We start from the raw sequence: 22,400 nt of genomic DNA, 5'->3' as shown, positions 1-22,400 counted from the left end.
GTATGAGCTTTTAGACAAAGACTGGGAAAAGGGATGGTAGAAGTCTATATTTGTCTTCTTGAGTCCCACCCCTGGGAGCTATTTGAGTCTTAGACCATCTCCATGTCTGTGAAAAATTTGAGAAAACCCAATCTCTATCATCTGGATGTATCATGGACTTCTGTGGAAGGGCTTAGCAGATTCTCTGAACAGGAAGAAGTAGAATGGATGATGAACAGTTAATTGTTGAGAACCAGTCTTCCTGTAGGTTTTCCCAGCTTTCAGTTTTAGGAATTCCAGCCACCTGGACTAAGGTGCTGATGAAAAGAATGGAAAATAAGAGATGGAAAAACCAAGAGTTAAAACAGTGTGGTGGTAGCACAGATACACCAATGGAGTGGAATACAGGTTCAGAAACAGACCCATCTTTGTATGGAAATCTAGCATATAATAAAGATGATATTGCATGGAAAAATTAACAAATTTGAATTCACAAAAAAGATAAAAGTGACTCTTGAACATATGAAAAGATGTTCACCTTCACTCATGAAATAAATGCCAAGTAAAGCTACACTGAGATATTATTTCTTATCCTATAGATTGGTCATACTTCAAAAGCCTGACTACATGTGTTTGATGGGTTTGTGGGGAAAAAAGGAATTCTTAGGCACCTCTGACAGAACGCAAAATGGTACAACTTTATGTGAGGGGAATTTAGCAGTGCTATATCTAACAAAATTACATGTGAATTTATTCTAAAGACACGCCTCTAACAATAAGAAGAGACATGCACAAGACAATTCATTGCAGCGTTCTTTGTAGCTCCCTGGTAAATCCCACCGGGTACTGGTCACATCTCTGTTGAAGTGCTTTATATTTCAGGAAGTTCCTGGAGCAGTGGGGCAGGTAACTTGATCATGTGGTATTTGACTGTAGAAGATCACTTTCTCATGGAATAATGGCATCTGATTAAAAAAATTCAATGTAGGGGATCTAGAGGTGACCAGGTCCACTGTCTTAGAACATCCCTTGCCTTCCATGGTTCCACAGGGGATACTGCTCCCCTAGGAGGCACTCAGCTCTCAATCAGATTAGCTTGCTCAGCTTGCTATTTTCAGCTTGGGTAGTGGAAGGGTGGGCATGTTCCTGCCACACTCAGTGCTCAAGGTGAAAGCTATCCTAGGATATTCAGGATAGAGATTTTTATCCTTCATGGTCTTAAACTAGTTAAACAAGGAGGCAGTTAGAGGTAATTCTAATGCCTTGGCAGCTTATATGAGCAAACCCAAACCTTGAGCCTGTGAATGCCTCAAGGTTAAAAGAAATTGAAAAGGATGACCAATCACAAACAGCCAGATTGACTTCCTGTATAAGGCAGCCTTAAACTACAGCCTTTCAGTTTATTCACTTCTTTTCCTTCTCTGTAGACGTCTTGCTCCTGCCTCCTGTGTGCAGAATGAGTTTTGCTCAAATAAACTGAAAACTTTTACTATGCCTCCTTTTTTATTGTTTAACAATGCTTTTCAGCAGAGACTCTCCAAATGTCCTCTGAAAATCCCTGACATCAAAGACACCAGGGAACTTGTTTGAAATGTACTTGGGGATGGAGGAATTTTCCACTGGTACCTTCCTTTTACCCGACTCCTCAGGTGGTAACATGCATGTCTTTTGAGAGCGCTTGCTCCATCATCATGTGGGACACGGTCGCACCAGAGCACTTGTTGAAACATTTGAATAAATCCCAAAGTTTCCCCCCACCAGCCCAAAGCAGATACAAGATGGTCATACAAATGAACAGTAAGTCATGATCTTAGCAAAGTGCTGTTATGACTCTCAGCTCGTAGCCATAATGCAGGAACCTCTTAAACAACAAGGATAGTTACATCCTAATTTCACACTAGAAGATTTTGGTGGGGAGGAGGGAATCAGAAATTCATTTATTGCTATGTCTCAGCACAGTGCCCAGCTTAATAAAAGTGCTTCACAAAGATGTCTTCAATGCATCCATTTCTCTTGGTGCAGTCACCTAGTATCTGCTTCTCTGCCTGCTGCTGCTTCTCTCGTTTTCTCAGTTGCCATCACTCTCCTTCACTTTCACCTCCCACGATGGGGGAGGCAGGTGAAGCACTTTGCATAGGGCATCTTGGGAGCGCAGCTCTACAGGAAATGCTTGAGTTCTGTTATAACAGAAGGAGGTTGTGCTCATCTGTAACCACGTGCCGGGTTGGGTGTGGAGAGTCCAGCAAAGCCGGTGTGGTTCTGGGAGAGGTGAGTGTTGCAGAGGATCCACCAGGAACTCTGACAAAACCCTATCTGTACATTATTCTGAGGGCCCAGTCACCACCAGAAATATGAGAGAACAAATAAATGAGTATTTTAAGCCACTGAATTGGAGTTGTTGGTTATGAAACAACAGTAACTGAAGCACAGCCTGCCCACAGGAGCACTCCTAGTTAACGTCTGGTGCCTGAACCGCGTTTATTTTTCTTACAGCGCTCACAACTCTGGCATGTTGAATGCTTTTTTTCTTAATTTTTTTTCTGCCTCCCTAATCCCTGGAACATCAGCTGCTGCAAGAAAGAGGAAACTTTGTTTTGTTTGCTGATACCTCTCTGGGATAAGGTATCTGGGACATAATTTCCCTTGAGCTCAAATTACCTTTGTTGAACAGATGCAGTACCTGTGGCCCCTGGTGTGGGGAAGGCACCCACTGTGAGCAGAGGGAGTGTTGTATGACTTGGAAAATGATGTAAGAGATATTTTTTATTCTAATTATTCTTGGAGATGCTTCCACTTTCCCTCATAACACTTTTAAAAATGTAGATAACAACTCTTTTTTTTTTTCCCCTTAAATATTTTATTTTAAAAATATAAACGGACATTCTGGTATCTTCACAGGATTGGGTTTATGCTACCAAGTCTGTAAGGGTGGCTGAGCTTCTGAACATCTTATAGTTGACCTGTGTGCAGGTGGTTCCTTCCCATTTCCCCCTCAGCAAGCAGTCTCCTGGCCAGGACGTGAGCCAGGCTGACAAGGTGACAAGGAGAGGCCTCAGGGCAGGAAGCATCCTCACGGCCCACTGATGAGCAAGGTCAGTTTAAGCTCTTTCAAAGGTATTCACTGCCTGCCCCCTTTTAAAATCTTTTTCTTGTTCCTTTTTTTTTTTTTTTTAACTTTGAGACCAAACCGTTGTATTATTCACCATTATAGCAATGCACACGAAGACCTCTTCTCCATGCTGACGTCAGCTTTTCATGACGTCACAAAGTGATGGTGAGATTTTGTTGCTGTTATTGTGGTTCTATGATCAGAGACCCAGGAAAGCTGAAATCCAATCATCCCAACTCCTAAGGCTCAGGATCCCATGGAAACTATGTTCAAGGAACAATAGCAAACTTTGAGCCAAAGTTCAACTGTTGGTATGTGAGTTATACCCAGTAACCTCTGTCGTGGGCTCAGTGGTTAAAGGTGAGCTGGGAAGTAGCTTTGGCCTACTTTGCTTTCCCACTCAGCCCCAGATCAGAATTAAGGACCTATGTGCTCAGTCATGGTGTTGGGGGCAGGGAGAGGGAGGGAGGGAGGAAGAGGTGACTGGACCCAAGTGAGGACTCCAGCCAGACACGGATAGAAGAGGACTAATCAAGGGGCCAGGCTGGGAGGAAGGGAGCTTCACCCCTAAATGATGACCCATAAGGGCACACTGCCCCTCATAAAATATGCACCAGTGAACTTCTTGGACTCTGGCCAACCAGGTTGCTAACTTTTTCCTTGTCTGGGGTTGGGGAAATGTATTGGTTAAGGCAAAATCATGGGGAGAAAGGCCATAAGTGTTCTTTCTGCATATCTGCTGTCAATTTAAAATGTTGAGATTTAAGAAAATAAGACTTCAACAATTCTGTTTGTAGTAGAGTTGAGGTGAGCCCTGAGAAGTTGAAGTATGCAAAACAGAGCATGAAAGAAGCTGTAGTAGAATTCAAATTATATTGCGATTCAGAGGAGAAAAAAGTTTCCTTTTGACTGGGGAGACTTGAGGTGGCTTCATGAAGGGCATGGTATTTTATCTGAACCTTGAGGGACAACTGGAATTTTGATGGATAGAAATGGGCAAATGGCAGCTGGAGAAGAATGAGGAGGGACAAAAAGAGCATGGTGTGTTGGCTGGAATGATGCTTGTCAGATGAACCAGAGTCAAATAGCTGGTAATCAGAGGGCCCAGGACCAGATGTCAGTTGTGATTACTTGCCGTGTAATGCTCTCCCCAGCTCTGCCACACCCATCGCAGCCTAGGATATTATCCTACTGGACAGAAAGCCATATACACCTTCTTCAGCCATGAACTAATTACATGAGGCTTTTTCCCTTTGTCTCTTTGTCCAGTTCAGCTTGTAGAGAAGCATCTTCAGCAGGATTATCTTGGCCCCTTCCTTTTACATGCTTCACACCCAGAGAACCAACTCTAAGTCCAGCCTCCTCTCTTTCCTAAGAGACAAGAAAGCACATAAGTAGGACAGTATAGGGCCTTCATAGGTGTTCAGCTGAGACAGTCACTCTAGGCATTCCCAATACAAGTAGGTAGAGCTATGGAGCTCCAGCCAGCAGGACCTAGCCTGAGAGTGGACAGACTGAAGCCTGTCTCCAAAGCCAGGTTCAGCCCAGAGTGTGGGGGTGGTTGTTGGGAAGTGGGGGGTCCAGCAGAGGAGTTTGGAAGCTGGGATGGTTGAGGATTAAAGATCTGAGCCTCTGTAGGGGTGCATGGGGGCTCTCAAAGGGCATCTCCTTGGCACAGGCTGTCGGCACAGGCTGTCAGCACATGTTGTGTGTGGTGTGTGTGTGTGTGTGTGTGTGAGTGAGTGAGTCACTCAGTTGTGTCCGATTCTTTGCGACCCCATGGACTGTAACCCTCCAGCAGAGGAGGGTTATAGTCTATGAGATTCTCCAGACAAGAAAACTGGGAGTGGGTTGCCATTCCCTTCTTCAGGGGATCTTCCCAACCCAGGGATTGAACCTGGATTTTCCACATCACTGGCAGATTCCTTACTGACTGAGCCATGAGGGAAGCCCACCAGCACAGGTCATAGACTCCTATGAACTCACCGTTCTCACATGAACCCTCTCCAGAAGGTCTGCAGATAGAGCTACTTTATACCTGTTTATATGGTTTTGTCTTTATGGGAGAGTTTATTCCCCTCTTGGTAGTCTAGGCAGTCAGCACAGGGGTCAAGATATTTTGGACCTGCAGATTACTTATGGAGCAATGAAAGGCTTTGCTGGCCACAGTGACAACACAGGACAGTGAGGTCTGCTCCTCCCGCCTTCTGTGTGTTGAGCCTGTCCCTGGGGTTCATCCTCTTTCCAGCACAGAGGCCCCGAAGGGGAGCTCTGCTATCATAGCCCATGGAATGCAACCTTCACACCGACCAGTTTCCACAGAGCTCCCTGCATGTCCTTATTCCTCAGGCAGTAGATAAAGGGATTCAGCGTGGGGGTGACCACCATGTACATTACTGAAGCTAGTGAATCCTTGTCAGCTGAGTGGGAGGGTGAGGGACTCAGGTAGACCCCTGTGATGGTCCCATAGAAGAGGATGACCACAGCAAGGTGGGAGCCACAGGTAGAGAAGGCCTTCTGTTTTCCCCGGGCAGATGGGACCTTGAGCACAGCAGACACAATGTGGACGTAGGAGATGAGGATGCTGAGGAAGGGGATGAGGACGATCAGGCCCCCCACCAGCAGAATCATGAGTTGATTGGGTAGGGTGTTGGAGCAAGAGAGCTGAAGCAGGGGAATGAGGTCACAGAAGAAGTAAGGGATGACGTTGCTGGCACAGAAGTCCAGCCAGGCCATGAGGAGGGTGTGCAGCAGGGAGTGGAGGTTGGCAAGGAGCCAGGCGCTCCCAAGCATCAGGGCACAGGCTGCTAAACTCATCGTTGTGGAGTAGTGCAGGGGCCGGCAGATCGCCACGTAGCGGTCGTAAGCCATGGCCATCAGGAGGAAGTTGTCCATGTTCGCAAGCAAAATGCAGAAGTAGATCTGGGCTAGGCAGCCACTGTAGGAAATGGACCGGCTGTGTCTGGATGTTCGTGAGCATCTTGGGGACTGTGGTGGAGATGAAGCAGAAATCCACCAGGGAGAGGTTGCTGAGAAAGAAGTACATGGGAGTGTGGAGATGGGAGTCTGAGCCAATAGCCAGAATGATGAGCAGGTTCCCAGCTGCCCCAACCAGGTACATGAGAAGGAAGAGCCCAAAGATCAGCTCCTGCTTCTCGGGTTGGCTGGAGAGACTGAGGAGGATGAACTGGGAGGTGCTCGTGCGGTTTCCCGTCTCCATGGTCGACTGGTCCTGCTGGGAGATCCAGACCAGGCGTGGGCTTTAGAGGATGGTGGTGTCTCCCTCCTTCCCCCACACACCCCCTCAGCTCACATCTTTGTGTTCATCTGGTAGAAACCTAAAAGAAGGCGGTCTACCCATCAAAGGAGAAGCTTCAACCAGGAAGTCCTATGGCCCCGGCAGATCACAAAGTCAGGGTTTTAATTATTTTGCCACCAAAATGCTACTGACCTTGGGCCCCACAAAGCTCCATATGCCATCTCTCCAAGAAGAAGCCTTGTGTGGTGGCAACAACAATGGGGATACTTTAGGTGTGTTAGCCCCCCAAATTTCCATCATACTCTAGTTCTTTGTTGTGATGATGTCTCAGTATTAAGTAAAGAGCTATAGAAATGTAATTTCCTCCTAATCCCAATAGGATTGCCACCTGAAGGCCCTTTCTATGCAGAATTCTAGAACCGCAATGGCACATACATGGAACTTCAGGATATTTGTAAACATTCTCCTTCCCCATAAACCTTCTTCCCCACCAGTAGTTTATCTTCCCTTGCTCCTCCACCCACATGGAGCCCAGGACTCGGGTGCCCTGGCTGCCACTCATCACTGGCTCTGGGCCACCTTGGTCCTGGTGATGATGCTGGGGATGGAGTTGGCCAGGGCACGCCTGGACAGAAGAGCCTGCTGACTGAGACAGCTCAGCCCGCCCTTCTGTCAGGGCTGACCCAGGAAGGGCCTTGCCTCTGGAGGGTGAGAGCCGCCCCTGCAGATAACAAAGAGGAACTGCGAGTGTGATGTTGCCCAAAGTAACAGAGTGGGCAGCAGGGCAGCAACTCAGAGTTGGAGTTCTTTGCAAGCATAGCTGAAGTTTCATTAGTTACAAATGAATTTTCAGTGCTTCACAATACATAGTTGGGATTTGTGTCCTATAGAAGGTACGGCCTAAAGAGGGAGGGTGGGAAAGAAGCAACCGAAGTTACTGCGCTGCTTGGGGATGAATAGCCGACAGGGGAAATCAGTCTGGAAAAGCTATGGGAATGGGTATGGCCCACCTGGGACCTGGGCAGGGAATGAAAAGGGGCTCACGGTCTTGGGAGGCTTTTTCTGTGCCACCATTTTGTTGGAGCAAAGGGGCTTCCCCGCTCCACTGGGCAGCATCCAGCGAGGATGGAGATTTCAGCTCACGCAGGACCCAGCCCACAGATTCTTGGCCTGTGTTGAGAGCTATGCCTTAGTATAGAAAAGAAATGGCTCCTTTGGAAGTAATATTTTACTGATGCATTTTTTTTTTAAGGATTCAAGTATTTGACAACCCACAGGCAAGAATCTTTGGTAAAGGACAGCCATAAGATAGAGGCCTAAGAGGCTAAGAGAAAAATCTGTTCAGTGAAAAGTAAAAATGAAAGGAAGCATGTATTTCATATGGTTTAGATCTTCATTTGACCAGTGCTGATTAAAACAGCTCTTTACTGGGCAATGTGAACAATGTGAAAACAATGAAGGACATTGTTCTTGCTCCCAAGAAGCTTCTAGTCAAATGGAAAGGTGACAGCCCTTAGACTAGGGAGCTGACACTTATTGAGCACCTACTGTGTGTCATACACAGGACTAGGCATGTATGTAGGTGCATGTATTTAATCCTCACAATGTGTATAAAGGAGGCATTATTATTCTTATTTTACAGATGAGTAAACTGAGACTGAGAGGGCTTGAGTAATTTCCCCCAAAGACATCAGGATTTGATTCCAGGTCAGTCTGATTTCAAATTAGTGCTTTGATTTTCTCAAAAAGACTGAAGAAGTGCTACCGGGTAACCTTAAACTTGGAGCATTCTCGTCAGTGGATCAGGGAATCCTGCAGTGGCCAGCCCGGGGACAGGAGAAGGGAGTGTGGGGCAGGATGGACAGAATAGGGACATGGGAAAGAAGGTCGTCTGTACTGGGAAGAGGCGGCTTGTTCATATAGCTGCAACAGAGGTGCCAAGACACGCTTGAGTGTGAACGGGAGCTGTGGCGCAGGGACCAATGCTCTGTCCTTTCCTGACTAACATTCTTTTCAAACCAAGGAGTCTCCATCCTGTCTTTTCCTTCCCATCCTCCCACTGCCCAAGAGATATGGGAGAAGAACATTTTCCTGTTACTGTTTCCCACTGGTTGGGAACATGGTCTTTCCAAGTGCTCCTATTTTAAGAATTGTTTTCGCTGTTTAGTCGCTAAGTGTGTCCGACTCTTCTGTGACCCTGTGGACTGTGTAGTCCACTAGACTCCTCAGTCCATGAGACTTTTCCAGAGTACTGGAAAAGACTACTGGAGTGGGTTGCCATTTCCTGCTCCAGGGGATCTTCCCAACCCAGGGACCAAACCCACATCCCCTGCATTGGCAGGCGGGTTCTTTACCACTGGGCCACCAGGGGAGTCATTTTAAGAATACCAAAACTCAAAAAGTCTAACTCAAAACAGAAAAGATTCCTCCCTTCCCCTCGTTGCTTCTGGACTATTCCTGCAGACATCCCCCAGTTTGAAAATCCACGCTGACCTCACATTCCCCCCCAGCCATCAACTCATTTCTCTATCCATCCTTTTCCACAAAAGTTCTCAGAATGTGATCAGTACTCATTCTCCAGTTCCCCCTTCCCGTTCTCTAGCAAAGCCCCCATCCAAGGCCTCCCCACCAATCCCTGAAGTGTCTCTTGTCAAGGCCGCCATCGCTCCGTCTGTGGTTAGCTCTCAGGCTCTGTCTCCTGAGACCCAACAAGCTGGAGCTGGCACTGTTGGTCACGTCCTCCTCTGGGAAGCACGTTTTTCACTTGGCTTTGAAGCGGTTTCATCTGGGCATCCCTCCTCCCTCACTGGCTGCGCACTTGCTCCTCCTTTTCTGACCTCCAGCTGGCCTCCTTCAATCTGTGGTCTCATTAGCCCCAAAGCTTTACATACCAGCCAGATTTCTCTCCAGTTTGGGATTTTCCTCTTGAACTTACTTAGGTTCAACTTCTTGCATTCCATATTCATTTAGATCTGTCAGGTGTCTCAGACTTGACTTGTCTAAAACCGTGTTGCTGATCTTCTCCTCAAAACTGCTGCTTCCTCGGTTGCATCTTATTCTTCTAACTGCTCAAGCCAAAACCTTAGTACCATCCTTAACTCCTCTTATTAAGTAATCAGTTACTGTCCTCATCCCGTAGAGTATATTGTCATCTCTACCTTTGAACTGTAACCAGGTGGGACCACTTTTTTTCTGTGACCACTGCTGCCTCTGTGGCCCAAACTGTCTTTTTTTTCAATCCAGTTTATTCCCAAACTATCTTTTTTTTCAATCCAGTTTATTCAGTAGTCTCTTAACCAGGCTCACTGTTTCTATCCTCATCCGATCCTCAGCAGTCTGTTTCTACATGGCATCGGGGGTGAATGGTAAGAAATATAAGTCAGATGTTACTCCTCTGCTCAAAGTCCTCCAGTGGCTCTGCATCTCGTTTAAAACTCAAAGTTCTTGCCACGTCCTTTTCAACTGTGGGCTAATACATCTTGTATAGAAGGCTACTTACATATGTTTGAAATATCCCCAAAGGTGCAAAATGAATTAGAGAACATGAATATGAGGCTAATAGAGAAAGAAACATAAAGTTATTAAATAGTTTCTAAGGGGGCACCTGATTCCAGTGTCTTCAAAATCTTCTAAGCACCAATAATTAATGCAGTAGTAAAAAATTTAAAAATAGAGAAAATTGTAGCATGTTAATAATCTGAAATATTTGCTAAAAGAGGTTATTGTGAGGATTAAATGAGAAAATACCTATAATTTGTTGAGAATAGTGCACTGTACATGTAAGCAGTTAACCTGGCTATTACTATTATCGTTATTATTATTCAGTTCACTTTTAGAGGCAAGTATTTTAAATTCAAGATAAATAATGACAATGAAAGAAATATTTTAGACCAATTTTGTTCATGTGTTAGTTGCTCAGTCGTGTCCGATTCTTTGCGACCCCATGGATTGTAGCCCACCAGGCTCCTCTGTCCATGGGATTCTCCAGGCAAGAATACTAGAGTGGATTGCCATTCCCTTCTCCAGAGGATCTTCCCAACTCGGGGATCGAACCCTGATCTCCTTCATTGCAGGCAGATTCTTTACCATTTGAGCTACAGGGAAGTCCTTAATTTTTTGTTCATAGATATAAATACCCCAAATAAAATATCTGAGAATTACGAAAATGACACATTGAGTTAACTGTTAAACTCAAGGAAATCCATTAACCTAATTCATCATGAACCAAATATCAAAATAATGTAATTAGACTTCAATAAAGTATTTATCATTATCATTGCTTTATAGATTAAAACTCTGAAAACATTAGGAGTGTTTGTCTTAATATGTAAACTGCCTGTTCAACATCTTGTTTATGGAAGACTTAAACCTTTTCCCTCAAAAGAACAAGATATGAATGTTCTCTGTTATCATTCCTTATGTAATATTTCACTAGAAATGCTGGTATTGGTTATTTTAGAAGAAAAAAAGATTAAAAACATAACTTTTTTGCATATCGTCTCATAACTAAAGTCTTAAAAATAAAACACACCAAAAAAAAAAAAAAAACACAATGAAAAAGGTGATTTCATTCCCACCAATGATAAAATTGATATTTTAGGTTTTTAATTCAACTTGAAAAATAAAATATTTGCTCAAAGAAAGTTGTAATGGATAAAGTAAAGATATATATATGATACAAATAGGTTTTAATGGAAAAGTTTAGGTATATTTAGGTGATCATGCTTTCCAAGTAAGTATATAGATATATTATTATTAGTAATAAATTAATAATAAATATATACTATAGAGCAGGCACTGTACTAACTACTTAAATTTTAGCTTTTAAATTGTACCCCAAACTATAGATTGGTACTATTATCTGTCTTATAGAGGTTTACACAAACTAAGTAAATGTAGTAAATGTAGGCATTTTACATTTGGAACTATATAGCAGGAAACAAATCCTATGGAAAAAGAAGGTAATTTGCTCAGATATTTGTTGAAACATTCCTATATTTAAAAAAAAAGGTTAAGACAATCAAATCCCAATAAGAGAATAGCTTTGCAGCTATGATTTATCAATGCAGTGGAATATTATACAGATATTAAAAGTGGAAGCATGTGTTCATTTCTGGATATTTGTCTATGATATAGACTTTGAAAGCAGAACATAAGATAGCATGTACATACAGATAACATCTGTGTCAGAATATTTGTACATCTGCCAGCAAAAATAAGATGTTAATTTAGAGGGTTATAGGAATGGTTTGAGATTTAATTTCTACTAGTTTCTTCCTTGCTAAGTTGCCTACATTCAATGTGATGTGAAATAGGTTATCCTGCTCTGCTCCTGAGCCTGTCTTAACGCCTGCAAATGTTTTCAGATGTCTCTGTCAAGGATAAGCTTTAGAAACAGATGGAATTAATAGACAGGCCTCCACAATCGGGAATCAGGGAAGGTGCTGAGTGAGGATGTCTAGGAATCGAATCCTGTGTGGTTTTAGAAATTCTGTACTCTGATTGCTTCTCTGTAAAGTGATGGGGTTGGATTCCTAGATGGTTTCCAAGGCATCCTACAGGTCTCCTGTCCTGCTTATCTTTGAGAAGTGGAAGAGATGTCTTTGGGCTTATACATTTTGGAGCACTGAGAGAGGAGTTTCTCCTCTTGTGCCCACATTGGCACTGACCTGTCCAGTTGTTCTAATTTCTGCCAACCCAACCTGAGGAATGAGCCTCTTCCTGACTTGCTTCTCTTCCTTAAGGAGGGACAGACAGCTCAGAAGCAACCTAAAGCCAGAGACACAACCCTGAGCCCCATGGAAAGCAGGGTGAGGAGTACATCTGTGCCTGGAAGGCACGGTGAGCAAGGAGGCTTCATTCCCTGATTCTTGGGCTTCAAAGAGATGTGTGGGCCTCACACTCAGATTATTTGCCGAGCTACTCTTGGCCTCCAGAGAGCAGTACCCAGTGGGCATTGTTAAAGACAAATGTGCAGTAATTACCTTGGGTCTGGCTGGGCCCAGTTCTCCTGGGCTCCACATCATCTCCTTAGGGCTTTTCTACTGGAAAGTTATTGCTTTAAGTGGTTTAATTTGTAACTTTTGTCTACAGGGGATATCTTAATATTTTCTTACTTTTTGTGTTTAACCCAGGAAATTGATCTTCAGTCAGATCAGAACTCCAGTGTTCATGTAATGGTCAATTTTTTAAAAACTATGATTTAAAAAAATTGAAGTATAGTTAATTGACAATGCTGTTAGTTTCAGGTATACAGTTGTGTTAGTTTCAGGAGTATATAAATTTATATGTATAAACATAATGCTATTGCATACTTCATAGATAATAGTTTAATATAAAATCACTTTTATGTGCACTGGAAAATAAAAAAATTCATGTGACTTGCTTTGTTGTGGTGATCTGATACTGAACACGCAATATTTCTGAGGTATACTTGTGTCTGTGTGTGTGTGTATTTAACAATAGCCATCCTAATGAATGTGAGGTGGCATCTCATTATGGTTTTTATTTGCACTTCCTTAATGATTAGTGCTGTTGAGCATTTTTTTTTCATATTTGAATAAACAAATGGTTTGTTGGCCATTTGTATATCTTTGGAGAAATGCCTATCCAAATCCTTTGCCAATTTTTAAATAAAAAATATATATTTTAATTGTTAAGTTGTAGGAGTTCTTTATGTATTCTGGATATTAACCCCTTATAAGATATGATGTGTAAGTATTTTCTCCCATTTCATATGTTGCTTTTTCTCTCTGTTGATTGTGTCCTCTGATGCATAGACATTTTTAATTTTGATGATCAGATTATCTAGTTTTTGTTTTGTTTCCTGTGCTTTTGGTGTCATATCCAAGAAATTATTCCCGAATCCAGTGTTTGAGGTTTTCCTTCTATTTTTTCTTCTAAGTGTTTTATAGTTTTAGGTCTTACATTTTTAGGGCTTACACTTCATGCATTTTTAGGTAATTTTTGTATGTGGTGTAAGATAAGGGCCCCACTCCATTCTTTTGCATGCAGCTATTCACATTTCCCAGCACAGTCCGTTGAAAAGACTGTTCTTTCCCCATTGAATGGTCTTGGCACTCTTGTCAGAAATCACCTACCTCTCTTTATGAGAGTGTGCCTCTGGGCTGTCTATGCTGCTCCATTAGTGCCTATGTCTGTCTTTATGCCAGTGGCACACTGTCTTGATTACTGTAGCTGTGTGATGTTTCAAAATCAGGAAGTGTGAGACCTTCAGCTGTGTTCTTCAAGATTGTCTTGGCTACTCAGAGTCCTCCGGATTCCATGTAAATTTAAGGATGGATTTTTCTATTTCTAGGAAAAAAAAACATGCTGTTTGGAATTTGACAGAAATTGCATTAAATCTATAGATTCCTTTGAGTAGTATTGACATCTTAACAATATTAATTCTTCCAATCATGACCACGGGGTACCTTTACATTATTGGTATCTTTAATTTCTTTCAGCAAATTGTTATAGCTTTCAGGCCACAAGTCTTTTGCCTCCTTGGTTCAATTTATTTCTAGATATTTTATTATTTTTGATGCTATTGTAAATTGAATTGTTTTAAAGATTTCCTTTTCATACTCTTCCTTGTTAATTTATAGAAACACAGCTAATTCTCGTATGTTGATTTTTATATCCTTCAACTTTGCTGAATTTTATTAAACATTTTTGGGTTTGGAATCTTTAGGATTTACAACATATAAAATCCTTTTATCTGTGAACAGAGATAATTTTACTTTGTTCTTTTCAATTTAAATGCCTTTTTTTTTTTCTTGACTAATTTTCTGGCTTGGACTTCTAGTATTATGTTGAACAGAAGTGGTGAAGGCCCTTGTCTTGTTTCTGATCTTAGAGGTAAAGCATTTAGCTTTTGATCATTAAGTATAATGTTAGCTGTGGGCTTTTCATATGTGGCCTTTATTACGTTGAGTTAGTTTCCTTCTATTTCTACTTTGTTAAGTTTTTTTTTTTTAATATCATGAATAGGTGTTGAATTTTGTAAAAATAATTCTTCTGCATCAATTGAGATGATCAAGTCGTTTTTTCCCTTTTCATCCTGTTTGTGTTTATTGCATCGATTGATGTTTGTATGTTGAACTAGACTTGCATTCCAGGAATAAATCCTACTTGGTCATAGTATATGATCCTTATAATGTTCTTTTGAATTCTGTTTATAAGTATTTTGTTGAGAGTTTTTGCATCATTGTTCATTAGGTACATTGATCTATAGTTTTCTTTTTGTAGTGTCTTTGTCTGGTTTTGGTATCAGGATAATGCTGACATCATAAAAATGAATTTGAAAGTCTTCTTTCTTCTTTGATTTTTTGGACGAGTTTGAAGACGATTGCCGTTAATTTCTTTAAATGCTCACCAGTGAAGCCATCTGGCTCTGGAGTTATCATTTCTGAGAGATTTTTGATTACTGATTCAATCTCTTTACTAGTTATAGATATATGTTCAGATTTTCAACTTCTTCATGATTCAGGCTTGTTGTATGTTGTACTACTTGTACCTTCAGTAGGTTGTATGTTTCCAGGATTTAAGTCGCCATCCCTATTTTCTTTTGTTTATAATTTACATTGAATATCTTTTTCTAACCTTTCACTTTCAGCCCATGCATGTCATCAGATCTAAAACAAATCTCTTATAGATACAATATCATTGGATTCTATTTGTTTTACCCATTCTGACAATATTTGTCCTTTGATTGGGTAGTTAATCCATTTATATTCATATTTAAAGTAATTACTAATAGGGAAGGACTTGTTATTACCATTTTGTTATTTGTCTTCTGTATGTCTTATATCTGTTTTGCTCCTCATTTCCTCCCTTACTGCCTGCCTTTGTGTTTCATTGATTTTTTTTTTTTTTTGTAGTGACATGTTTTGATTTCCTTCCCATTTCCTATTGTGTGTATACTGTAGATATTTTCTTTGTGTTTACCATGGGGATTACATAAAGCATCCTAAAGTTATAATGACCTATTTTAAACTTAATTTTACTTGCATAGAAACTCTACTTCTTTACAACTCTACACTCTCCCACTTTGTGTTATAATTGTCATAAATTACGTCTTTATGTACTGTGTACCCATTAATATAGAGGTATAGTTATTTTTATGCATTTGTCTTTTATTATTACTTTTTTATTTTTTTAAATTTATTTTAATTGGAGGCTAATTACTTTACAATATTAAGAAAAACACCAATACAGTATACTAATGTGTTTGTCTTTTAAATTCTATAGTAGAATAAAAAGTGAAGTTAGAAACTGGTTATAGCAATGCAGGTTTTTATATTTGTATATTTACCTTTACTATAGAACTATTTATTTTTGTCTGGTTTTGTATTACTGTATAGGGGAAAAAAAGCGAATTTCCATTTCTACTAACCTATCAGAGACTCAGAGTTCTAGCCTCTCTGCTTTCTCAGTATACATGTTTTCTGCTTTATTTTACTAACTCTGCAGTGTGCCTGTGTGTGTGTGATTGAAAGCCTATGGATGAAGCGTATGGACCAAACTTTCCTTCCTCAGTCAGCTTTTCCTGGTCTCTATGACCATTCCATAACTGCTTGGGGAATTAGAATTACTAACCTAATCTGTCGGATCATAGACTTTAGAGGGACTTGTGATCTACCCACCAGGCTTCCCTGGTGTCTCAGAAGGTAAAGTGTTTGCCTGCAATGTGGGAGACCTGGGTTCGATCCCTGGGTCAGGAAGATCCCCTAGAAGAGGAAATGGCAATCCACTCCAGTATTCTTGCCTGGAGAGTCCCATGGACGGAGGAGCCTGGCAGGGCTACAGTCCATGGGGTTGCAAAGAGTCGGACACGACTGAGCAACTAACACTATCAGAGACTAAGGGTCTCCTTTTCGAGAGGTACTTTAAAATCTCTGGCTTCTGTTACTTCTAAAGTAACTTCATAAGCCCTAAATTGTTGATTAAAGTCCCCCAAATAAATTAATAAGTATGAGCCTATTACATTTTAGTCAATATACAGATTTTTTGTGTGTGTGAATATACTTTCTGGGCAGGCAGGTAACAAACTTTTAGATTGTCTTTCAATGTATATATTCTGAGAGAATTGAAACTATAAAAGAAGTCTTGACTTCTAGTGTCAGGTACTAGAGTTGTCCCATAATGGTGTGTTCCTGGGGTAAGCTGAGTTCATATTCTCATTTTCCTGAACTGGTCTGATTATCATCTGAACTTTATAAGGTTCATGTGCCACACTGAGTTTGTTGTTTAATATTCAACAAGGATTATGCCATCAAAGTAGTGCTGTAGGGAAATAACAGTTGTCTGTTGTCATTGGTGTGACTTAATTGGTGTTGCAACACATTCCATCTGCCTTACTGATCTCGTCCCCACTCCTGCCTTCTATCTTGGTCTTCTAGATCTGCAACCTTGAAAGTTTTGAAATTTAGCTCATGGAACCCTATTACCTGGACACTGAGAGTGTATAGTACCACCTCCATATGTTACAGGAAGTGGATTACAGATTGGAGTGGGACCTTGGGGTCTGGACTCTCATGATGACTTCCTCCCAGCAACACGTTCTAATCATTCCTTCATTTCTTCTGTAATCTCATGTCTGGTCAGATTCAGCTGATTCCTGTTTTCCACTTGTTGCCTTCTCCAGTTCTCCCTTCCATAGGTCACCCTATGCTTCAGAGACCCTCTGTGGCCCTTGACTACATTCTTAGAAGGAATGCTTAGCTTCAGTTTACAAAGTTGTTCTTGGTGAAGCTGATGGAAGGCCTGGGTCTTGTCCACTTGGTATCATCATCCTCTGACATCTGTTTTCCATCTTTATAGGCGGTCCTTGCTTGAAAAGAGCTGATCCAGAAGGTCAGATGATCTTGCAATGCTTACTAAGCTGCTGGCCTGGTTCTTTTCTGCTCCATTTTTTTAATCCCTAAGACATGTCCTCAGTCCCAACCCAGCAATCCTATGTCTTGTCTCCATGCAGAGAATTTGTCTTCCAGGGCTGTGCTGAACTCCATAATGGAAGCTGCAGGCACTTGAGAGTGGCTCGTGGAAGGCTCAAGCAGGCGGTGAGGCCAGCATCAGTGTTTGGAGGGTAGGAGGGAATGGCTGAGCATTAGAAGGCCCTCATTATTGTTCAGTTGGATCAGCATGTCTTCCTAAGGTCTCTTGTCAGGCATGGCACTTGATGATGAAGAAATAAAAACAGACTTACTTCCGTGTGTGGAGCAAATCTGTCAGCACCATTTTTCCAACAGCATTTGCTCACTGTGTGTCTCTGTGTGTCACATCTCGGTAATTCTTGCAATATTTCAAACCCTCCAACAGCAAAAAGATTATAACATGCCAAGAGCTCAGATGGTGGTTAGCAATTTTAGTAATAAAATGTTTAAAAATTAAGGTATGCATACTGTTTTTTAAAGATATAATGCTATTACACACTTAGCTGATTACAGAAGAGTGTAAGCATAACTTATATGCCCTGGGAAGCCAAACCATTTGTGTGACTTGCTTTATTGCAATACCTACTTATGGCAGTGGTCAGACACTGAACCTGTAGTATCTCCGAAGTATGACTATTTTATACTTGCATTCCTACTTTTCTTGAGTCATTCCTTTATCCTCTCAAAATGCTTCTTGGGATCACCCTTTAAATTAACTATTTACATCCAAATATTTACCCCAGGTATCTTTTTTGGGGGGGGGGGAATTAAAACTAAGAGCCTTATTATGTCCCTGAGGTTTTTACATCCATTTGCTTAAAACCTTTCTTACTTTTCACACAAGCTGTGGAATATGCATCGAATCCTTTTTAGAGATGAGGATGCTGAGCAGCTCCCAGCCAGCCCCCCATTCCACTCATTCCATTCCACTCCCTGCATGTTCCAAAGAAAGATCTGATCCTGTCCAGTTCCAGGGGGATAACCTGGTTAAATATGCAAATAAGATTTAGACCAATAAGAATTCTATTGGCCTAGATTCTCCAGGCCCACATAGTTAATAAGGGTAGAACCAGGGTTTGAAACTATGTCTGTGTGACTCCAAAGCCTGTCTCATTGTTACCATTTCTGCTGCTTCAGGGGAACACCCCTGCATCAGGGTCAACAGACCTAAAGACCCAACAGACCTGGGTTCAGTTCTTCCTCCACGTCAGTGTGTGATCTTGGGCAGACCCCTAGATTCTTATTGGTCTAAATCTTATTTGCATATTTAACCAGGTTATCCCCCTGGAATTGGACAGGATCAGACCTTTCTTTGGAATATGCAGCAAGTGGGCAGAGTGGAATAGGGGGCTGGCTGGGAGCTGCCCAAGTATTCAGGCAAAAGATTCAGAAAGTGGAGGTGGTTCAGAGCAGACACAGCACAAATGTATTTTGTGGGAGGATTGGACAGGCCTTGAGGATGGACTGGAGTGGAGATGAGTGAGAGAGAAACCTCAGGTCCTGGCCTGAGCAGCCTGTCTTCACACAGTGGCTTTCCTCCTGGCCTGTGCCGCACATACTTGCTGTATGTTCAGGGACTCAGGTCTGACCTCTTTGGGGCTCCATTTTGAGAGGTAAAAGCTCAGAAAAGCTGAACTAGAGGCTAGCAATGGAAACTGAATTGGCTGCTTCATGCCTTGAAGTGCTTAGTCAGTGGCTTCTCAGTCTTGGTCAGGTGTCTCAAGGTCTTTAAGTTCGGTCTTGGTGATTTTGTCACCCTTTCCAGGATCCTCCAAGATGATATGTGGTGTATAGGGAGTGGTTGGGATTAATAAGAATAAGAAAGTGGGCCTTGCAGGCCTCTGTGGTCAGGGGTGAGGTTTACTCAAGCTCTGCCCTGTGGCTTCCATCCTGGTTGGAGAGCCCTACAGGGAAGGCGGGACATCTCAGTAGGGGAGAAGGCTGCTGTGCAGTGTGAGCCCCAGCTGCATCCAGATGTCTGGAGTGTGACCCTGCACACACAGCCTAATCTGCAGAAAACCCAGGGGACTCCCTCCCTTGCTTGCCACCAGGAACCTTTTGCTCCAAGTGGGTGACAGGGGCCCAGAAATCCTCCTGTGAGGGAAGGAGAAGGGACTGTGTTAGCTCCCCAGGGCTGCCACAATGATTCACGGCAGACTGGGCAGCTTAAACCACTGAAATGTATCCTGTCACAATTCTGGAGGCTGGAAGTGCAAGACTAAGGGGTCAGCAGGGTTGGTTCCTTCAGTCTTCTCGCTGTGTCTTCACATGGTCTCCCCTTTGTGCTCATCTGTCCTGGTTTTCTCATCTTGTAAAGACACCAGTCATATCGAGTTAGTACTCACCTGTATGAGCTGGTTAAGCCTTAATTTCCTCTTTAAAGCTTCCCAGTTCTGAGGTTCTGGGGTTAGAACCTCAACCTATACATTTGTAGGAGACAGTCAGCCCATAACAGGATCCCAGGAGATATCCCGTAAGCCTGCACATGGCTGTCTCAGGAGGGTGAAGGGGACCTGCAGCAGTGGACAGGCACTGTCATGAAGGCTGAGTGGGTGGAACATGGAGTTGGGATGCAGGTGCCAGTGGAAAGGGCCCAGAGGTCAGCAGACGTGACTCCCAGACCTGACAGAACCAGACCTGTGACCTTAATCATTAAGCTGTGCTGGTTCCAAGCAACCTCAGTAGGCTCCCTGCTGGGATGGGCCACCCCAGGTCAGGGGGGCTTGGAGGCTAATGTCGGCCCCATTTATGTCCTCTTAGCGCCCAGCTCACTGCTGAACATGTTGCGGGCCCTCTGCTGAAACATCTCCTGGTTGTTTGTGAAACACCCAGTGGGTGCCCATGGGCACTGCTTTGGGGATTTCCCAATGTCTCCTATCAGGAGGTTCATCTGAACCTCAAATATGCCTGGGAGGTCAGCAGAGGGCTCTTGACTCGGCTTGTTTGGATTTACAAAGATTTCCTGGGCCTGCTCTGGGTCAGACATGAGATGCTCCCAGTCTGGTGGGGAAACCTCAGACCCATAGACAGACTGAATTAATATGGTGGGAGGTTGGACTTGGTGCTGTGGGAGCAAGAGACGAGGTGCTTAGTCCCCAAGGCGTTTGGAAGGAGGTGACACCTGAGCTGAAGCTTTTAAAATTTATTTATTTTTTATTGAAGGATAATTGCTTTACAGAATTTTGCTGTTTTTTGCCAAACCTCAACATGAATCAGCCATAGGTATACCTATATCATCTCCTTTTTGAAACTCCCTCCCATCTCCCTCCCCATCCCACCCCTCTAGGTTGATACAGAGCCCCTGTTTGAGTTTCCTGAGCCATACAGCAAATTCCCGTTGGCTATAGTGGAAACAGTGTCAGACTTTATTTTTCTGGGCTTCAAAATCACTACAGATGGTGACTGCAGCCATGAAATTAAAAGATGCTTACTCCTTGGAAGGAAAGTTATGACCAACCTAGATAGCATATTCAAAAGCAGAGACATTACTTTGCCAACAAAGGTCCGTCTAGTCAAGGCTATGGTTTTTCCTGTGGTCATGTATGGATGTGAGAGTTGGACTGTGAAGAAGGCTGAGCGCCGAAGAATTGATGCTTTTGAACTGTGGTGTTGGAGAAGACTCTTGAGAGTCCCTTGGACTGCAAGGAGATCCAACCAGTCCATTCTGAAGGAGATCAGCCCTGGGATTTCTTTGGAAGGAATGATGCTAAAGCTGAAACTCCAGTACTTTGGCCACCTGATGCGAAGAGTTGACTCATTGGAAAAGACTCTGATGCTGGGAGGGATTGGAGGCAGGAGGAGAAGGGGATGACAGAGGATGAGATGGCTGGATGGCATCGCTGACTCTATGGACGTGAGTCTGAGTGAACTCCGGGAGTTGGTGATGGACAGGGAGGCCTGGCGTGCTGCGATTCATGGGGTCGCAAAGAGTCGGACACGACTGAGTGACTGATCTGATCTGATCTATTTTACAGATGGTAATGTAAGTTTCCATGTTACTCTTTCCATACATCTCACCCTCTCCTCCCCTCTCCCCATGTCCATAAGTCTATTCTCTATGTCTGTTTCTCCACTGTTGCCCTGTAAATAAATTTTTCAGTACCATTTTTCTAGATTCCGTATATATGTGTTAGAATACGGTATTTCTCTTTCTGACTCACTTCACTCTGTATAATAGGTTCTAGGTTCATCCACCTCATTAGAACTGACTCAAATGCGAACGCTTTTAATGGCTGAGTAATATTCCATTGTGTATATGTATCACAGCTTCTTTATCCATTCATCGGTCCATGGATGTCTAGGTTGCTTCCATGTTCTAGCTATTGTTAATAGTGCTTCAATGAACAATGGGATACATGTTTCTCTTTCACTTTTGGTTTCCTCAGGGTATATGTCTAGGAGTGGGATTGCTGGGTCATATGGTGGTTTTATTTCTAGTTTTTTAAGGAATCTCCGTACTGTCTTCCATAGTGGCTGTATCAATTTACATTCCCACCAACAGTGCAAAAGCATTCCCTTTTCTCCACACCCTCTCCAGCATTTATTGTTTGTAGACTTTTTGATGAGGGCCATTCTGACTGGTGTGAGGTGATATCTCATTGTAGTTTTGATTTGCATTTCTGTAATAATGAGTGATGTTGAGCATCTTTTCATGTATTTGTTAGCCATCTGTATGTCTTCTTTGGAGGAATGTCTGTTTAGGTCTTTTCCCCACTTTTTTTTTTTTTAATTAGGTAGCTATTGTTTTTTTTTTAATTTATTTTAATTGGAGGCTAATTACTTTATAATATTGTATTGGTTTTGCCATACATGAACATGAATCCGCCACAGGTGTACATGTGTTCCCCATCCTGATCCCCCCTCCCACCTCCTTCCCTGTACCATCCCTCTGGGTCATCCAGTGCACCAGCCCCAAGCATCCTGTATCCTGCATCGAACCTGGACTGGCAATTTGTTTCTTATATGATATTATACATGTTTCAATGCCATTCTCCCAAATCATCCCACCCTCTCCCTCTCCCACAGAGTCCAAAAGACTGTTCTATACATCTGTGTCTCTCTTGCTGTCTCATATACAGGGTTATTGTTACTGTCTTTCTAAATTCCATATGTATGC

General features: G+C 42.6%; 1 protein-coding gene and 1 pseudogene across 1 annotated transcript in view; one reads left to right on the top strand and one right to left on the bottom strand.

Moving 5' to 3' along the window:
* OR1F15P (olfactory receptor family 1 subfamily F member 15, pseudogene) lies at positions 5,366-6,308 on the bottom strand (annotated as a pseudogene).
* Positions 7,980-22,400, top strand: part of CYP3A24 (cytochrome P450 family 3 subfamily A member 24) — a 79,006-nt gene continuing 64,585 nt past the window's right edge. Inside the window, exon 1 of the mRNA XM_059881703.1 lies at positions 7,980-8,054. The gene's annotated coding sequence lies outside the window, so the exon portion shown is untranslated. The remainder of the gene's footprint in view (positions 8,055-22,400) is intronic.

The sequence above is a fragment of the Bos taurus genome, chromosome 25 (assembly GCF_002263795.3).
Source record: "Bos taurus isolate L1 Dominette 01449 registration number 42190680 breed Hereford chromosome 25, ARS-UCD2.0, whole genome shotgun sequence".
Lineage (NCBI taxonomy): Eukaryota > Metazoa > Chordata > Mammalia > Artiodactyla > Bovidae > Bos > Bos taurus.
Note: the sequence above shows the minus strand (reverse complement) of the source record. Positions and strands in the feature narration are given on the sequence as shown.